This window comes from Syngnathus leptorhynchus, chromosome 5, assembly GCF_054491065.1.
Source record: "Syngnathus leptorhynchus isolate UIUO chromosome 5, UIUO_Slep, whole genome shotgun sequence".
In the NCBI taxonomy this organism is placed as follows: Eukaryota; Metazoa; Chordata; class Actinopteri; order Syngnathiformes; family Syngnathidae; genus Syngnathus; species Syngnathus leptorhynchus.
The window spans coordinates 8,696,422-8,715,645 of NC_141199.1; the positions used below are offsets into that span (position 1 = coordinate 8,696,422).

General features: G+C 39.0%; 1 long non-coding RNA gene across 2 annotated transcripts; it reads left to right on the plus strand.

Moving 5' to 3' along the window:
* Window positions 1-382: 382 nt before the first annotated feature.
* On the plus strand, window positions 383-10,120 carry LOC147056708 (uncharacterized). Of its 2 annotated transcripts, XR_015066093.1 has the most exons (5): window positions 383-570; window positions 663-721; window positions 8,657-8,774; window positions 8,871-8,973; window positions 9,248-10,120. It is a non-coding gene; the product is annotated as an uncharacterized LOC147056708 (long non-coding RNA). The 2 variants fall into 2 exon arrangements; XR_015066092.1 differs by having other exon boundaries at window positions 383-721.
* Window positions 10,121-19,224: the final 9,104 nt, after the last annotated feature.

Below are 19,224 nucleotides of genomic sequence, written 5' to 3' on the forward strand. Positions count from 1 at the left end.
TATCATTTGCATTTTAATGAGCCATTTGAGTTGACGCTTGGACGTGGCTGTGGTGATTTTGGCCACATGTGAGTGATCTGGAAAATAAATGATTCAATATTTCTCCATACCCCCTGCAATGTGCTTATGTACCGCTTGGAGTACACCTTACTCCAGTTAGGAATCACTGCAGCAATAATAAATGCTGATTATCATTTGTAACTTTAATGAAGCTTACAGGACACCGAATTAGTAATATGCCAACAGGCATGTGTGAAAGACAAAGGGCTTAAAAAATTTAAAAAGGTGAGACCCGAGTGTGCACATGGAGCCTTGATGGTGACTCTTTGCAAATAAGATCAACAGTATGCTTAGCAAGTGTTTCCTGATGGATGTCCACAGGGAGGTTGACTTGAGTGGCAGCTTGGCAGGCCAGTGTTGGAGAGATCCATCATGCCACGACAGGAGAGAGAGGGCGGTGACGTTTCGGCCTGCCCTGAGAGGCCAACGCCTGTCAGATTAATGAGCCACTCAATGACAGCTGATGTGCTTGTTATGTTACCCGTGTGTGCAAGCACATGCAACTTGCAGGTAATGTTGAAAGCATTCGAATCAACACCGTTTTATTTGTTTCGAAGGAGACTCCTGATGGCTTACTTTGAAAGCACTCTACTTTGGAACAGTTCAACACAGAGTCACTCTCTGAAAGGGAAGCAGAGCAGAGAGAGTTTCTCCACCTTGCGTGAGTGCACATAAAAGTTTCTAACTTTTTGACCTCTCTGTTTTAAATGTACTTTCCCCTTTTCTGTACGCCTCCCTACCGCTGAACTTGCCTCACCCCTTCCCCTCAATCCACCCACTCATCTGCCCCCCCCCCCCCTGTGAGGGCATTCTTTTCACACAGTAGAATATAGATGAATCCAGAATGGACACTTGTATTGATTTTTCCCACAACATGGACACCGGGGAAATAAATAGGCGCTTCCCTCCAAGCAGCCTTGCATCATATTTCTTTTGAAGGCCTGGAAGTGGAAGACAAATTGATAGGACTCGATTCTGATGCGGTTGACTGTGCTTGTCTGTTTTGTTCACTTAGAATGAGGTGTGTGGTTTGTACTGTAAACATCAACTGTGGCTGAAATGATGAAATCAATTTATGATATCCTCTATCAAGAAATATCATGGGAAGAAATGTTATTTTTGTCGTACTTTTGACGACACCTGTCACTGCTCTGAGAAATAGAGCTGCAGTTTGTTTAGATTTATGATATTTTTTTTCTCTAGGATATAATGGCAAGAGATTAAATTTGCTTCTGGGTTAAACTATCACCTTCTGAAAATAACCTGTAGTTACTTGACAGGTTATGTGCCAAGTAATATTCTTCATTTTTAACAGTCTTGTGACCGCAAGCATATTTACAAAATAAGTTAACAACCCCTATTAGAAAATGAGGCAAAAATTCAACACTGACTAAGGACAATTTCTGGAGGACATACAGGACAGCTCCCAGAGAACTGCGGGATTTTGGTAAACCAAATGTTTTTTTCTCCCCCATTTGCCTCTAAGAAAAACATGAGAGAAAGAAGTTTGGGATAAACAGATTTTGGTAAGCCAAATGTTTTTTTTTCCCCAATTGCCTCCAAGCATGAGCGAAAGAAGTTTGGGATAAACAGAGCGCAAAGGCCCGCCCGCCCGCACCAATGAAGACAGAAAAAAAGAAAACTTTCCTACGATTTAAATTGTGATTTCATCAGAATGTTTCTCAGTGTCTAAAAGGATATTTTCTTTCAAAACCATTTAGCCACAACATGGCATTACATAAGGAGGAATGACTGAAAGCTTGTGAGTGATTGTTGTTTCTACCTCTGGGCATCCAAGTGTGACCTTTTCCACCGATTTTGTTGAAAATGCGTAAATAACAATAATTGTCCAAACTTTGGAGAGGTTAGAAGTTGGAGGCAACCATGAAAGCATATAAAGCCATTTAAAGTAGTTTACTGTTTTGTGTCATGCAGAATATACAGTATCAAAGTATTTTACTCATTTTTGATACAAGCCAAGATCCAAATAATTAAATTACAGCTTTTTATTTAAAAAAACCCAACACTTTTTCTATTGTGTATCATTTTCATTTGTGCATGAATATTAAATATTGTTTTGTCAGCCATTTTTATAAGCATAATGCTGAACAATTGAATTCTTCTTCTTCAATTAAATTACCGCTTCATAATCACATGACCAGTTTACAATATATAGAACTGGCAAATGCAAAATGAGACTCTCAAAGGTACACAATCCCTTTCATTTTTCAATTTCCAATACCTGTACTTATATCTGTTCTGCACCGCTGCTCTGAGAACTGAGCAAGAAGTTTTTAACAGCATCTTCCCAAAAGGTCAGCCATTCATTGTTCCATGTCTTTGAGACAATGATTTGAACCTACTAGTATTTATATTTGATAGTAATGATGGCTTACATTGAAATTTGTTTGGTGTGTGGCATTTTAAAGCTTCGGCACCTGCTTAGCTATGAAATTCACTTAAATGAAAGAGGTCAAGGAGTATTTGTTTTACAGCAGTATGTCTTTAAATGTCGAGGTCACAACTTTAGCCTGGTCCTACGTCTGAGGTAGAACCAGAATGCTCCATATCATCCTGGAGACCTAAAATGCTCCTGTTTGGTTTTACAGTGGGTATGTGTTCTAAAAACAAATTCAGCAATGCAATTGATCCTTGGCAAAAGCAGGTAATTCTAGTCAAGTTCAGCCAAGGTTCTGAGCACTTGTAATTTTACCGGAACTACTTGGACCCTTGGGCGATTTAGAGGACATGAGATCATTAGTTCATGAGGGCCATGACATGACACAGTGAGGTAACAAATGGTGGCCAATGAGTTTATTTGTGCAGTCATGTAAGCCATGTGAAGAAGGCTCACTGTATTTACCGTTTCACAAACTTAGACTGGCCTAAGACTGTTTTGATAAAACTCTTCACTCTAATTTTGTCTTTACTCATGCGTAATTGTGACTAGCATAAAAATTCCGATTATGAAGAAACAAATCTACATCATAATCAGAGGACGCCCTCTAATTCTTTCATAACTGCCACAAGGAAAGTTACTGAGATGCACAAATCAATAGTCAACTCTCTCCTGGCCGCATATATGCGCCATTAAAACTATAAACACAATGTAAATACATTTTTTTTTCTTCCATGAACATCAAAGTTTTTCTTCTTCAGGCTGCCATTTTTTTTTTCCCCCCCAATGTGAGCTGAGCTATGAAGGTGTCTGACTGGACACACAACAGTGATTTGTGCACACGAGCAGATGCGCTGAGAAGTAATTGGTTTAGACTGAAGAAGCACCGGTGGAACAACAGGAGGACAGGAAGAGAAAAGAGAGAGAGGGGAGAGGGGGGGATGCTTTGCTTCAGCTCATTAACCAGCGCCTGTTAGCTTGAAAATAAATTGGGTGAGATTCCACCACTGGAGAGGCTGATTAGTTAATTTTTTCTCCTACTCCTGAATGATCAGTCGTTTGTTTGGTGAGGTGTGAATGCTGCTCTCTCTCTTCTTCTCACCCTCCATCTCACACACGTGACATATGAGCACATACTCAAGTGCGCGTTCTCAAGCAGATGAGAATGAGACAGGTGTCACATCATATCCAGTCAAAGGTCACTTTGACCTCCAGTGAGCTCACTGCCATTGTTTCAGGAATGCAACTAGCAGGCCTATTCTGTGATTATGGGGTGTGGAATGACTCCACCACAAATGTTCTTCGTGCAACGACACCAGACAGTGGCTGGATTTTAAATGTCACCCGTATCATGGCAGAAGTGCAAAAAAAAGTTACAATTTAGATTCAATGCTATTATGAACGCTAATCAGATAAACATGTAATGCAATGGACAAAAGCATTTTCAGTATGCTCCTCAGTTTTATAAATGCCGCTTTATAGAATGGAGCTTTTTATTCGTGACCGTGAAGTGAGGCTCTTTATTTGAGAAGGAGTGGAATTAGAATCTTAAATTGTCCGTGATTCTACCTGTGTTGTTAAAAAGTCTTCTTCTTCTGACCCCAGTCAGAATGTCAAGCATGATGTACCTTTCAATTATTTACCCAAGTGCATAAAATATTTTAAAGTCAGTACTGCATTTGTGTATTATGTGTTCACTACCATGCATTATAATATGCTATTTTAAACACGGCGTGGAAACGGGGATGATCAGGGGGCGCCAGTGGTGCAAAGGATTTCTTTGAAGAAGTAATGTATGTTAATGGATAGCGCTGCTTTTGAAATGGGCTGTCATCTTTCCACCTCACACTGCTCCTCCCACTCTAATAAGATCATTAATCAAGGAGTGCCAGTGCTGAGATATGGGTCGATAAACAATTTGCTGGATTACATGCCTAATGGAAACCGGAGTTGTTTAATATATTCACCTGCTTATAAATGAATCGTACAGGAAAGTTCTGGATCTGGATCCCTCTCAATAAAAACCACGAGTGTACACTTTACTGAGAAACCATTTCGGTGAATGTTTTGTATCTTCAAAAAAATCAAATCATAAGAATTGCTTGGAATTGCACGCGAGCAAAATTTTTGACCCCAGTGGTCTTTTATTTGATTTGTTTTATTTATATGTGTGTATGTATGTTATAGTAATTCTTTCAAAAGTGACCTCATCAGTAAGATTGGCTGTAAGAATGACTCAGAATTCATCTCTAATCCATTTTTTATATAAATGTGTACGTTCCTGATGTTTAAGAATTTAGTCTATTCTGAAAAGTACTGTCTGTATATGCAAACACAATGGAGCAGTCGTCTCTATCATTTGTGATGGTGTTTTATTCTGTTGATGCTTTCCTTTTGAATGGAATCATTATAAATGTAGCCAACAATGCGTAAACAAATACCCTCAGTCCAATCCTATCAATTAAATAGTACTTTCAAGACTGAAGTTCTCACATACAGTTATTGATGTTATACTATGGCTCAAAGGAAATGCTTTGTCTCCGAATCAACCAACCAAAGACGGACAACACAAAAGCATTCGCCCATTTTGATCACCCAAAGAGGCAGCATAGAAGACATCACATTTCATGTTTGCTGATTTAATCGATCCAATACAAGTGATCCTCAAACTGGAACCGGTGTGTTCTCTGACTGCAAATATTCCCCACGATAAAAATAAGTGCTTTGAATAATATTTATTTATTTATTTATTTATTTATTTATTTATTTATTTATTTAGTATAATAATTTTAATTAATATGTAATTGAATAATATACAATAAAAAAAACTGTTGCAGTAAGCAAAGTTTTTTTGTAAACCGATTTACTGCTCCAGATGTTCTCTTTGAGTTCACGGGGGGCAACCTGTTTGATTGTAAACACATCAAATCATGATATTTAATATGATATTTAACACTCGGTAACATAATTCATGAACTGTCAGGCAACATCGTTAAGTTTAGAAGCCAAAACCAATTCATGTATTTTGTATCAATGATATGGTGAGACTGCAAACTCTGTATCTTTTAACGTATCTCTGTGTTTCCCAAGCCAGTCATTTTGGGTCACCTCTATACCCAGCACTACTTGTCTGAGTGATTAGTTGGCCAGTCCTGGCTGCCAGCCTTTGCACCCCGTGGATTTATGACAGTGATGGTTGGCCATGGTCTCAGGGGGGCAAGCGTATGTTGCTATGTGCTGCTGTGTCAATGAGGCCAAGGGAGACACAGCTGTCCTACTAATTAGGGGACATAAGGTTATCTACAGCAGGCCGGACCGATGTCGTGGATATGGAGATGAGGAAAAAGGTCTGGGTATTAAATCATGTGTGAGGCAGGATGCACACAAAAGGTTTTAAGATCCTGCTCAGTCCACAGCAGTCTCAGAATACAAATTCAAGGGGCATATTAATTAATTTGAAAAAGCCAGAGGTTTTTCTGATGTAAAAGTGAGATCAAGCTGCATCCTGCAACTTCACAAAGAATTATGCATTCAGGTAATTTGTAATATTTCCCTGACTTCTTTCTTGTATCTCCAGAGTGCTTTCAAAGAGCAATCTCATTAGTGATAGATATCAGTCGGAACTTTACCAATTAGTAGATATACAATCATGGTCAACTGAACGGGAAATGGCCAGTGACATTTCTGAAAGCTGCGGGTCACGCCAGAATAGATGAAAAGTGAAACTTTGTGATGGAGCCTGCCATAGCCTTCAACATTAAAGGCACAACAGGAATCCCTGGATTAAATGGTGTTCTTTGTGCGACGTTCATCTCCTGCAGTGGTGTTCTGGCATATGCAATACAGGTTGTAAAAAATATCTATATGTATATTTTCGGAACTGCAACCAAGTCCCGAAAATTGATGGATGGATGGATAGATATTTTGTAGGGCAGCGCGGTGTCGCACGTCTGCTTTACAGTTCTTAAGGTTCAATTGAGACACCAGCCTTCCTGTGTGCAGTTTGTATGTTCTCCCCATCCCTGCATTGATTTTCCTCCTGGTGCTCCAGTTTCACCAAAGACATGAATGGTAGGCCAATTGACCACTTCAAATTACCCGTAGGTGTGCGTGTGAGTACGAATAGTTGTCTATCTACGTGTCCTGTGATTGGCTGCTGACCAGGAATGAATACAATTATTTTGTACTTCTGCAAAGTTGGTAAAATAATTATGTACAAATGACAAATTCAGCATAACTAAATGTATGCTGGGATTATAGTGGGGATAATAGGCCTGCATCAAGCAGGGTTTTGAAAACATGCAATATTAAAAAGCAAAGGAAAGGGAGGGGAGAAGCTCCCAATGATTGGAGAGTAACCGGCATAGAGATTCTCCAACATTACCCTGTTACTGTTGAATAATTTAGGTTTCTCATTGCAGACATTAATTTCCTATCATCTATGCTAGCTTTAATTCACGGGAGAATTAATGAGAATTGACATAGCTGCTCTTTCTTCTGCTTTTTAAGCCAACATGGAATAATAATAATTGATAAGCAGGAGGGAATGGCATTTTATCTGCGCTGCAATGGGGTTTCAGAAAAAGTTGAAGAAAATGAAAACGTGTTAATTTACTATGGCAATAAAGATGAACACAGTAACGCCGAAAAAAGTGGATTTATGATTATACCCATGTCCATGTTTACATCCAAATAATAGTTACTGAAAGGTTTCTGTTTGGGAGGCATGTCAAGGGCAAAACCACAGCATGCATCCTGATATAGTAGGCCATCTGCTTCGAAGATTGAGAACTTCCTACCATTGTAAATGATCTGCCCGCAGAAAAGTGAACATTATGAGGCCTTCTATCGTTTTCCTTCAATGAACAAACATTGGAGCGCACAACATAAAATGATACTTGTGAAATACAGCGTACTATTAGGAGAGAAGCAGAATGACGGTGTCAATAATCGCTTTGAAACAGTAATGTAACTTTGGAAAGATGTGGTCATATTAGGCTGCAAATGGAAAAAACATTTCTAGGAATTGTGAGGTGTGGCCTGAGAAATCCATCATGTTCTGGGGCGACTTAAATGGCGGAGCCAGAGAATGGAGCCGCAGTGACATTCACAGAATCCCACTGATGAAAACCTACTGATCCTAATATCTGGATGTAGAGTGGAAAAGGCCAATGACTTTTATTTTGAATAATGATTAATTATTTAATAATTTGTAACCTTTAATATTTATATTTATTACTCTATATATTCTTATGTGAATGGACAATCAGCCAACATGTACCTCAAGCCGCACCAGCTAAATCTTTCTATTCACTTCGTGCCTTGTGGCACATAAGGTCTTCAGAGAGCACTTCTACTTGTCACGGTCAGCTGCCGCAGTCCTCGCTTCAGACCATGACTTCCATCCTGCTTCTTTCCTTTCTTTCTCGACAGTACGCCTCCAGGTGGTCTTCGGTCTACCTTCTTTTTCGTTCTGGTGCCCAGGTCATGGCTGTGTTGCAGTCGTTGTTGTGGTCCTGCCGTAGCATGTGTCCAATCATTTTCCATCTACGCATCCTAAAGCTAAAACAGGAGAAAAATCTTGTTTTGCTCATATATATGACGCACTGGACTATAAGCCGCAGGTGTTTAAATGTTTAATTTTCATATATAAGAGAATATGCATAAATCATACCATATCATAAAAATCCATAGATAAGCCACACTGGACTATAAACCGCAGGGTTCAAAGCTTTTGCAAAAAGTAGTCGGTTATAGTCTGGAAAATATGGTATTCATATTTAATGGCTGACGTCATTTTGCCACTTCAGCAGTGTTAGAGATATTGCTCACTTTTACAAGTAACACAAAGTCCTCCATAGTGGAAAAAAGACAATTTGAGATATGAAGTCAGCAATGCTTGTGATGACAATTTAATTGAAATGTCAGTCCAAAGACAGACACTCCAAAGATGAGAATATTGTTGTTGTCGTCATGCTTGTCCTCTGTTCCTCCACTTTTCATCCCTCTTTTGATTCCTTTCCGCAGCACTCAGAATTACAACTTCATCTTTTCACTCCAGCTAAGGCCATGTATGATTGTGCAATGCATCAGGTGACACACTCATTGCTGCAATCATTTGACCTATCACCCCAACAATGAAATCTGACCTTGAGCTGTTCCTCTAATTAATCACCTAACCTTTGTTTTCGCCACCAGCTGCCCTCGTACGCTTTTCCTCCATCCCAACTTTCTCCTCTGTGGTTGCACCAAGCCTTTGGCAACCTCCCCAGCCAATAAGAATCGTCCACCATTCTGCATGAATGCCGGTATAAATGTGAGAGAAGTAATTATCCCTCACTGTCTGGAGGCCACGGTCAAGGGTTCCCGCCCGCTCTTCAACTTCAGTGTTTTTCTACCTTTTTATTCTCAGCTGGGAGGAGGATTGTGGGGCATGAGTCGTATTTAGAGTTAATTGCCTTAGGCAGGTGAGGACATCAGTTCCACCGTGTGACCAGGCAGATGGCTCACTGGAGGTATGTTCGATCAACTAATTGTAAAGCTCTTCATAGTGCTTTGGGGATGTATTGACCCTGAACTGGGGGTGAGGGACGAGACACAAAACTCTGGCATTTCATTTTTTGTTTCGTCTGCTAAATCATCATCATGAAGAGACACCGGTGCACCTCTGAAGCATCTACGGGGACGTAGTTTAGATGATTTGGAATTCAACTCACACCACTTGTACAAAAGCACGCATAAATACAGGCACGTAAAAATGTGGCTGAGCACGGGCACGTGTCGTTGCAGGTGTTTTGAGCTGTGGCCTTTATTGCTGAGGGAACAAGGGTTGATGGAAATAAAGTTGTTGACAGAGGTAAAAATACTAGACGGGCAAAATATACAAGTAAGAAAACCAATAATAATGGGAGGTGCCACAATGAAGAAATTTGAACCTCTCAATTGTCAAACAGTGATGTTTTTTTTTTTTTAAAGAGAACTTAAGACTTGATACTGAAGCTACAGTAAAGCTGATGTGAAGCCCATTACTGAATTGCATAACTAACCAATTCTTTTTCTTCTGATACCTTTCTGTATATCACATCCACCTAACCTCACTGTCTCACAGTCTATCTCATAGGTGTCAAACTCAAGGCTCGGGGGGCAGATACGGCCCACCACAACATTTTATGTGGCCTGCAAAGGCAAAATGTTGTACTTCATGTGTCCATACTAAAATTACAAATTGTCCACTTTAAAACAACAACGAAATATTAATTACCAATCAGTTTAAACAGTTTTTACTAGTGTCTGATTTCAAAACTAAATCAATTTGTTGTGTAGACTATATAAGGTGTTGACAGTCATCATGGACCTCTGAAGGAAACTATAACTAAGATTGCGGCCCGCGACAAAAATGAGTTTGACACTCCTGGCTCTATCTCTATCCACTGTTTTGTAACTCACATTCACTTAGTATACAAAGCTTTTGTTTTTCACAATAAAAGAAACACAGTTGGCTAACTCAGCTAAAGGACAACTGATACATTTAGTATTCATTATGAGAGAGTTTTCACCGAGTAACAACAAAAATCCCAACTAATATCGTCCAACTTTGTCTTTTGGTAGCCTACATTTATGCACGGCAGTCAAATTTCCCTTCAGGGTCAAAGAATGTGTTGTGACAGGCACCAAGTTGATTATTTTGTTTGCTTGGTAGACAAGATGCTATTCAAGACCAGGGAGGCATCATGTACTGTAGCTGCAGATTCACTCTGAATTCCTCCAAGATGGCACTTGAATAAAACTTATTGCATTTGTCTGTCTGTTGCTGATACTGTTTACTCCTTGCAGGACAATGAAACACATTTTGCATTTTCAAATTATACCGCTTCAACATCCCCAGGACACAAGGAATAAAAACAGGATCATTTTGGCCAGGCTTTTTCCTCCTCCATACTCAATAAAACTCAGCTATATTTGACATTAATCTGACATTTCAACAGTTTCCTTGTGCTTCTTAAGATAAGCTCAGGAGAAATGACTTCCTTCTTGTCTTGTCCTGGTTATAATTAACTTTTTCCTCCTCCCACTGCACTAATCTTTATTTGTCCGGATCATCATCTGTTCAGATAATAAGGATTCGTTTGGGAATTAGGAATGGTTTTCAAAAAAAGAGGCTTTTTTTGTCAAGATGAAGTAGTGTGAGGAAAAGGTGAATGTGTCATAAGCTATATTGAGTCAGGCTTAAAGCAATTTATGGTGAACAAATGAAAACCTTTCCATCGAAAAAACATTCATGAAGAAAACATTCATTCTCTTTTAAGCTTACCAGCGACTTCATTGGGTACGCACTTAAAAAATGCTGGGTTAGTAATCGGACCAACCCTAATTTGGACAGTTTTTTGTTGGGTTGTTTTGGACAAAAAATGCTTGTTTTGTCCAAATATTAATGGCCCAACTACCAAGGTTGAGCCAATCTAAACCCAAATTGGGTTGGTTTTGACCCAACATTTTTAAGGATGTACACTAACCTATACCATAATTGAAACTGAACCAGATGTTTCCTTTACAAAGACAATAATAATGCCTTTCACAGAAATCATCTAAGGTATTTAATACCTATGTTTGGTTTTTTTTTTTGGGGGGGGTAGTCACTGCATTTTTGATACAGCTCTTGAATTAGATGTGATTAGTTTGTGCTGAGTTGATTTGAAAGAAAGGTGACATGACGAGGTGCAGCGTCCATCAGTGGAAATTCCCCACAACAAATGACTTTTGTGAAAACAAAACTAATGAATATTGCTTTCCAACAAGACATTCTAGCATGAAAACAATATTGGGCTTGAATTAATGAAACAAGAAGAAATGGCAATTTAGTGTGATTATCAGGCCCCTCCGATATCTGAATTACTGTATTATGAAAATCAATGCAGCATCTCTTTTGTATCATGTTTCATTACTTCAAACATTACTTGCCAAGCGAAGCTATTATATATCACTGCGCCATCCAAGATTTAGAAGTGAGAAGCGGTTGGATTATCATATCAAAAAACAATAATGGCTCATATCTTCAAGTGAGTTTCCTGAAATATATATTCCCATTTGTCATTTGCGTCTTCCCTTGGCAAATGTGAGGATTTTCTGGATTGAACGTGGTTTTCTGGGCCCATTCAAATTTGACACAATATGCCAAGCTCGTACTTTATAGGCAGCTGGAGAAACTGCTGCCGGATATCCTCTTTTTGCTTTGGTGATCAGGCATCACTTTAGATGGCGTATTTAATGCATCTCAGCAGCCGTCACATATGCAACAATACTCTCTCATCCATCACTCCTCTCACGGAATACACATTCGAACCACTTCCGATCCTTCTATTCGTCAGGTGTGATTTGTTAGGCTACGTCGGGTTGTAGAGATGCAGTTGATAAACACTAATGGCTGCTTTGCCTAATCTCACTTTGGTGAAAAGATAAAGAGCAGAAACTGACTGGAATCTCGCCTTGACTTTGATGGGGTCACAGCGGGGGCAAAGGTGCAATGGAAATACAAGCTTGATGAGAGAAACTGTAAAAAGTGAGACGTTAAAGGATGAATTAGGCAGATATTATACTCACTGACAGCTTGGCCCAATTAAATGTTGTCTTTTTGTCCATATCACCACTGAAGTATAGTAATGAAGGCAGTGCAATGATTTTAGCTGCTGCGTGAATGTATCAAATGAAGTGTCTTACGCAACCACGTCAGCCTTGAGATCATTGCATTGTTTTAGTTGAGCATCAGCTCGTGTGGGCTTGCATCCATCTTTGGCGCTTTCCATATAAAGTACAGCACATGCATGCAGGTAGGGCACTTGCTGATGGAATATGGAAAAAAAAAATGCCATGAGAGATAATCGACGTCCTCCAATTGATCTTTTTGACCGACAATTTATTTCAAGTTTATTTATCAGTGACAGATTGCTTGTGTATCCACCTGTTGCAATTAACACAACACAATTAGTTATGGCTTCCTCAGTTTTGTGTTCAATTAAGCCCAGATTTCAAAACTCACTGAGGAGGAAATAATTTCAACAGTATTTTGAAAATTCTTTTTGTGACATTTTTGTTTGGTTGTGCTATTGGTCTAATATAAAATACGTGCCTTGACTCAATAGAAGTTAAGAAACACTACATTAGCGACTACACAACAGTCAACAGATAATATAAAGCTGCATTCACAGTATTGAATGTAAGGTTGCCATAGCAACCGCTGATGACAACTATATATCATATTAATGGTACTTCTTATTGTGCCTGCATCTTAATCACATTCTCATGGGAGGGAATAATGAGGCTCTGGCCGTAGAGCGGTCTGAGTTGTCAGTGAATAAAAATGAAGTGCAAGATGCAATGACAAGTGCATAGTTCCATGGGCATTTGTCAGCAGTGTATTACGCTAAGTGCCGAATTCAGTGAGGCATGTGTCAGGGTCACTTCAAGAGGCACTTAAATAATGGGAAAAAATAATATGGCAACTGTTATGGGAAACACACAAAAATTACATCGCTTCATTGTTAAAATAGAACACATTCAGACTCATCTGTTGTCTGTCAGCTTACATGAGTGCCATGTCTTGTGTTTTGTCCTTAGTTTATTTTTACCAGCTTTGCAGAAATTCTAAGTGGTTATTTTGCTGTGAACCTTTGTAGGCACTTTAAGATCCCACTTAAACAAACGATAAATCCACTGTTATTATTGAAACCTATGAACGATGCATTTTGTTTTTTTTGGAATCCTTCATACTGTTTTATCAGATTCATAGTTACTCTACATTAACACTTATCACAAAAAGCATTTGTCACTCCTGATTTATTGTTTTTATTTGGTCTCATATAAACATGGCCATCATAGCTCCATCTTAACTCCCAAAATATTCTTGGAGCTATTTGGAAAATCATATCCACACAGTTGACAATGTTATCTGCCATTATGTGCAAGGTATTCTAATGCATATTTAGGTAATGAATATATTTCAGCACTTTTTACAAACTCGGAGAGTTTCATTTTATGTGACGTTGAGCCACCCTTGCAGTCTTAGAGAAATCGCCACTGATACTTCAACATGGAGGGGTCAGCTGTACTGAGGCGTGACCAGGGTTGTAAAGGCATAAATCAAGTTCCCAACAAAGAGAATTAAAACGAATAAATACTTAGCCATCATAGATGGAGAGTGATTCATTCCACACTATTACAGAGCTGGCTGAATACCACCAGCAGCATAGAAATCAATATGTAATTACCAACATCCTACCTTGGGCCGTTTGTCTCTCAGCATCCACTTCCCACAAACCTGAACATCACCCTCAAAACAAATGTCACAACAATGCCGGAACAGAGAAGTGAAACAAGGACTTCACACTGATGAGTAGAGCATTGTGTGTTCAAGGATTGTCAATGCTAGCTATTTCAATTTTTGCACTATTAAATCATTTTAATGGAAACTTTAATGGAAACTGAAAATATATATATATAAACATACATTAGTGTTGTGCACGACTCATTCGATTGGCAATGAGTAACACTTGCCTCTGCTTTGAGGTGCTGATCCATCCAATACCAAGGAGACTCTGTCACCTTCATAAATCTAAGATCCCTCTTCCCCAACCCTTTCAGCCTCTACATTCTACCTTTGTATTTTCAATAAAGTTTAGAAGTGTCCAGATCTAATGCCTTTTCTTGCTGTCCCTTCATTTTTTTTTTTTCAACTATTCCTTGTCAGTCCCTCTTTGCTGTTCCTGTCTAATGTGGCCAAGAGACGAATTGACAATCATGTATGGGCTCTTTGAAGTGAACGATGAGTCGTTCACTTTTGCTCTCTGGGTACTCCTCAATCTGGTCACGTGATGCCAAGTTGACATACATCATTGCCTATCAATATCTGCCTCAAATGAGGGCTGAAATTGGGAAGAGGAGTCGTTTTGATTCACCGCCACCTTCTGCTGCCTCAGGCACCAGTTTTGAGTCAAGCTGCAGAGCAACATTTGAATGTATTTCAGGATCCATCGCTGCTAGATTGTTGTCGAATCATCTGATGTAGCACAAGACAAGAAGTGTAAGCTGTGTGCAATTTTATCACAGGAGTCAAAGGTGAATGGAGTAAATTACTTTCTGTACTTAGCAGCGAGTAAACCGTGACGAATTGACTCAAACCTGAGATATTTATTATGTGTATCTACCCACCCGATGTCAAGCCTCACATTGTGGAGGTTTAAATTGTACTAAATGGATGTTTACTCTGGGTTTCCAAAAATCTATTTGCCAAATTGTGTGCTATGTTTGCTATTTATATCATGGCATTTGAAGTCATTATGTAATAATATTTTCCACTTTGTTGCTCTGAATTTTGGATTATCAACACATTACACATTATTTTGGCAAGCAATGTCGCACAATAAGGCCCTCAGGAAAAAGTAGGCACAGCGATTTTCTGACGAGTGCAATGAGTCCCTACTCTGCGCAATGTCAAGGACATGTTATAACCCACCATGATGTCCGAGCATTTCAAGTTCAGACTCATCCTGGTCAGTTCTGATCACACCAAAATGATCAACTGATCCCAGTGCAGTCTGGTAGAAAGGATTAGTGAGAGGTCACTTCTCCCGAAAGCACAAAAATAGCAGTGACCTTTTAGAGACTACAGCGAGTTCATTTTCAGAAGCTCATTAGAATAATAGAAACACATCAAACTTGTGTCTAAGATGTTGATGCCAATGCATTCAGTTATTTTACTTTGAGGCGATTCATTGAAATGTAGCTGGAAGTGTGAAATTACAAGAAATATTGACAGTGCTTGAAAAGGTTTGAGAATTGTATTTTTTGGTTTGATTTTTTTGGAGAGGCTGGTCTGAATAATTGGAAGCACGATGTTGCCCAACCACCGTTAAGATGTGCCGCAAATAAGATCAAATTTAAAACAAACTACGAGAAAAACAAATTAAATAATGATAATGACGACGTGTGAATGTGGGAATAAGAATAAAGAAGCATCATTTCGAGATGTGGGAGGAAAGTGGTTTCAAACAGAGATTTGAACCAGCGCCACTTCCCTGGGTGGCAGACATGCTGTACCACAATTTTACTGTGCCACCTTTGTGTTATTTATGAACTTTAAATGAAGATTCATTTTTTGTATGTGGCATAAATTATTCGATACACAGAGGAATGAGAGGAATTTAGATCATACACGTTAATTACTGTACCAGCATTGTTTGGGCGGATATTTGAGCAGTAACGGTCGTACTTATGCATTCCTCACACTCGAAGCAAAGAAGTATGAAAATGCCTGCTTTGGGGGAGCAATCATGTTGTTGACACTTGGAATTGAAGATTTATTCTTAGAGAGCAAAACAAAATTGAATGTGAGCACAGGTGAACAAGAAATTGGACAAGCAGTGAAGGAACAGTAAGATAAGTAGAAGCCCTTGTATCAGATATTTAACGTTTTAGTATTATGATTTTCTTTTTCCAACACGTGCCACTCTCTCTCAACCAACCCCAGTCCAAGATTCTAATTCCCCTGTGGATTTATATCTAGATTCTCCTCAAAGGCTTGGATTTTCCTCTTACTTTCCATTTGCAGTTTTGATTTGTTGATACATTTTGTGAAGTGGTTTATATTTTGTAGAACAAACCACACGTAGGACTCCAACTTCAAGTCAGCCAACGACAATGAATACGTTTTTTTTTTATTGATTATTATTTACAAAACATAACTTGCCCTGTTTATCAGCAAGATAGCAATTACAGGACGTAATATTAGTAGGCCACAGAAGGATGTGCTCAATTAGCATCTGTGACAGTTCAGTCGAAACTTTATCATTGACATACGTACCTCCTCTATTGGATAGAATTTGGATTGTGCAAGACAACCTAGTGAAGTGTCTGGTGAATATCAAGCTAAAAAAATGTCACTTGCATAACAAATTAAAAGCTACAGCAGCCAACCTACAAATGAAACCTAATCCAATAGCAGTCAATTGTGTTTCTGCAAGGTTTACAATCGGATTTTGAATGAGAACGACTTTTTCCCCCCCCCCCCACCAGCGAGCCATGCTTCAAGGGGCAGAGCACTTGCACTCTGCCCCCTTTGTAATGGCCCTGCATTCCCCAGGCTGGGAATGATGTGGTCAGCAGTGGGTTAAATAATTGCTGCAGTGGCATCAACATTGCAATGGTTTGATGCTCCAGAGGAAATGTCATGTTGCCAACCAGCAATGGAAAAGCTGATTTTGTTTCCATTCTATTTTTACCATAATATCAAGATAGCAGGCCTGAGTGCAAACGTTCTTGTCTGGCTTCCAGGCAACTATGCATGTTGTGATACTGACATTTATAATCTTTTCTTTCAGTATTCTGGATGACTGCCATGCAGGCTTAGAACATTTTTACCAAGGCCGTTTGTTTTGTGATAATCTTAGCCTCAATTCAAGTTGAAATGATGAATTTATCTTCATACATTCAAACATACTTTCACCATGTGTACATGAGTATTAGTCATTTTGATCATATCTCATGAGCACTAAATCTTGACAAGTCTGTTTGCCTGTGGTTTTTTTGAAGGAGGGGGAAATCACCTGGGAATTCACATCCAGATCAGGCCAGGTAAAGGGAACGAGTGAAAGGAAACGAAAAGGAGAGAGAGTGGATTAAACTTTCATGAGGTTGGTGTTGGCAACCACAATGAAAATGCAACGATTGAACTTTTCTCCAGGAACGAGGGTGTACTGATGAGAGTCTGTAACGCCTGGAGGAACTTTTGTGAGGCGGGGAAGCAAAAATGTATGTGGCCTGGATATGAGGATGAAGAGAAAAGATATTTTCCCCGCATAATAATAATAATAACAACAATAATAATAGGAATTATTTATTTATTCATCTATCTATTTTTTTATTTATCTATTTATTTTTCAATGTCATTTGAAATTGACTCAAGTAACAAACACAATCTATTATTTTCCACATCCCTCTCAGGTTGCAGGAACTGTGGCTCCAGAATTGGACACGTCAGATGCAAGGGTGGTAGTGTCTCCGCAATGTCTTATATAGATTTCTATCTATGAACACACACACACAAGTACAGTATTGTGACTGCACTGTTATCCCTCTCTGCATTATCTTCAACTTGACTCCCTCTTTCCAGGAAATGTAGAGTGCTATATTATTACAATCCATGGGTTACATGCAAAGACAAAGATTGTAATGTTTCACGTTTAGACGGTATTTTATTGAAATCCCCCCCCCCCCAAAAAAAAGGTTTTCCAAGAATTCTTTGACTGTCAAATGAGTTGTGTTTGCTGTCTATCGATAACATTGAGTCTTTGATGGGCTTTTTAAAATTTCATTAAGTCAGGCTGTCATCATAAAACAATGAACTATTGTTAAGTAATTATATTGTGTATTAGGCCAGTATATATCCTGTTGACTATTATGATTACATGATTGATTGCATACCACTAAAGGTCTCATTTTCATCAATTAAGGGCTCACTTCAGTTTACAAATGCTGGACCTATTGTGTTAAAATTAGATGCATGATTCATAGACCCAATTTGAATTGTGCAAAGAATACAAAAATGAAGCAAAACACTTAAATTCATTAACATGGTGCCATTGACTACAATTGTACAATGGCTACTGTTGAAGAGATATAGCAGAAGACATTTAGGGAGATAAGTCTCAACAGATTTGATACATTTATGAATAAAACATTGATTTATCTTCAGAGTTAATACATTTTTTATCCAGTGGACTCCAACTATTCACAGTAAATTGGGACCGCCTCGCCCTGCAAATAATGACAATCCGCATATAATTGCCCCCTATTGCTCTTACTGTAAATGCATAGGAAAAATACATATAATATTGTCCAATAAATATTATTAATTCATACAATTCCTCGACTAACCAACCTCTATATTTAATATAATGGCGTAGCTTTGTGGACTGTAGTCACACATCAAGGATTAACTTTGACGGTTGATTGTATGGCTGTATGGTGAGTGATGGGTGAACTCCTTGGAAAAACATATGCAACAGCAAAAAGATTGTAAACAAAGATAATTCACCTTTGTATTTATATAAATATATATCACCCTCTCCCCCAACACACCACTACCTGCACCCCTGCTGATATGTTTCCACATAAATAGTTACATAGGTAGCGGAATTGCCTGGGGGTTTTCCTTACACCTTTCCTCTTAACCTTGATGTTCTCTCTAATTCCCAAACATCTGCTTAATACATCTAGCCCTGAGCGTTCACTTCTTCCTCACAAGAAAAAGAAAGAGATGGTAAGAGGAGAGTGAAGGATTGTGGGGATCAGGTATCTCTAGAGACCATGATTAGTATTCAGAAGACCAGCTTCCAGCCCTGGCGTCTGATAACCCTGCAGCAGAGCGGTTGAAAACAACATGTGGTCATTCCACCTTATGGAACAAACTAAATCTGATTGCAGACTGACTTGTAAGGAAGAGACTAGATCTGTGTCGTAGGTTGGAGCTGATCGGCCTACTTTAGTGTGTTATGCAGTAGCCACATCATTGTCATGTTGTATCGTTGTTGGACTAAAAGTTGAGTGGTAACCGATTGGTGCCTTGTCCTTCATTTGCAACAACATTTGAGCGCAAATCTGAGTGCTGTTGCAGAAGCAAAAGCGTTACCCAACTTGGGTATCGTACCCGTCTTGATAGTGTCATCCATCATTCAAGAGCAGGGGTGATCATTACGTCGATCGCGATCTACTGGTCG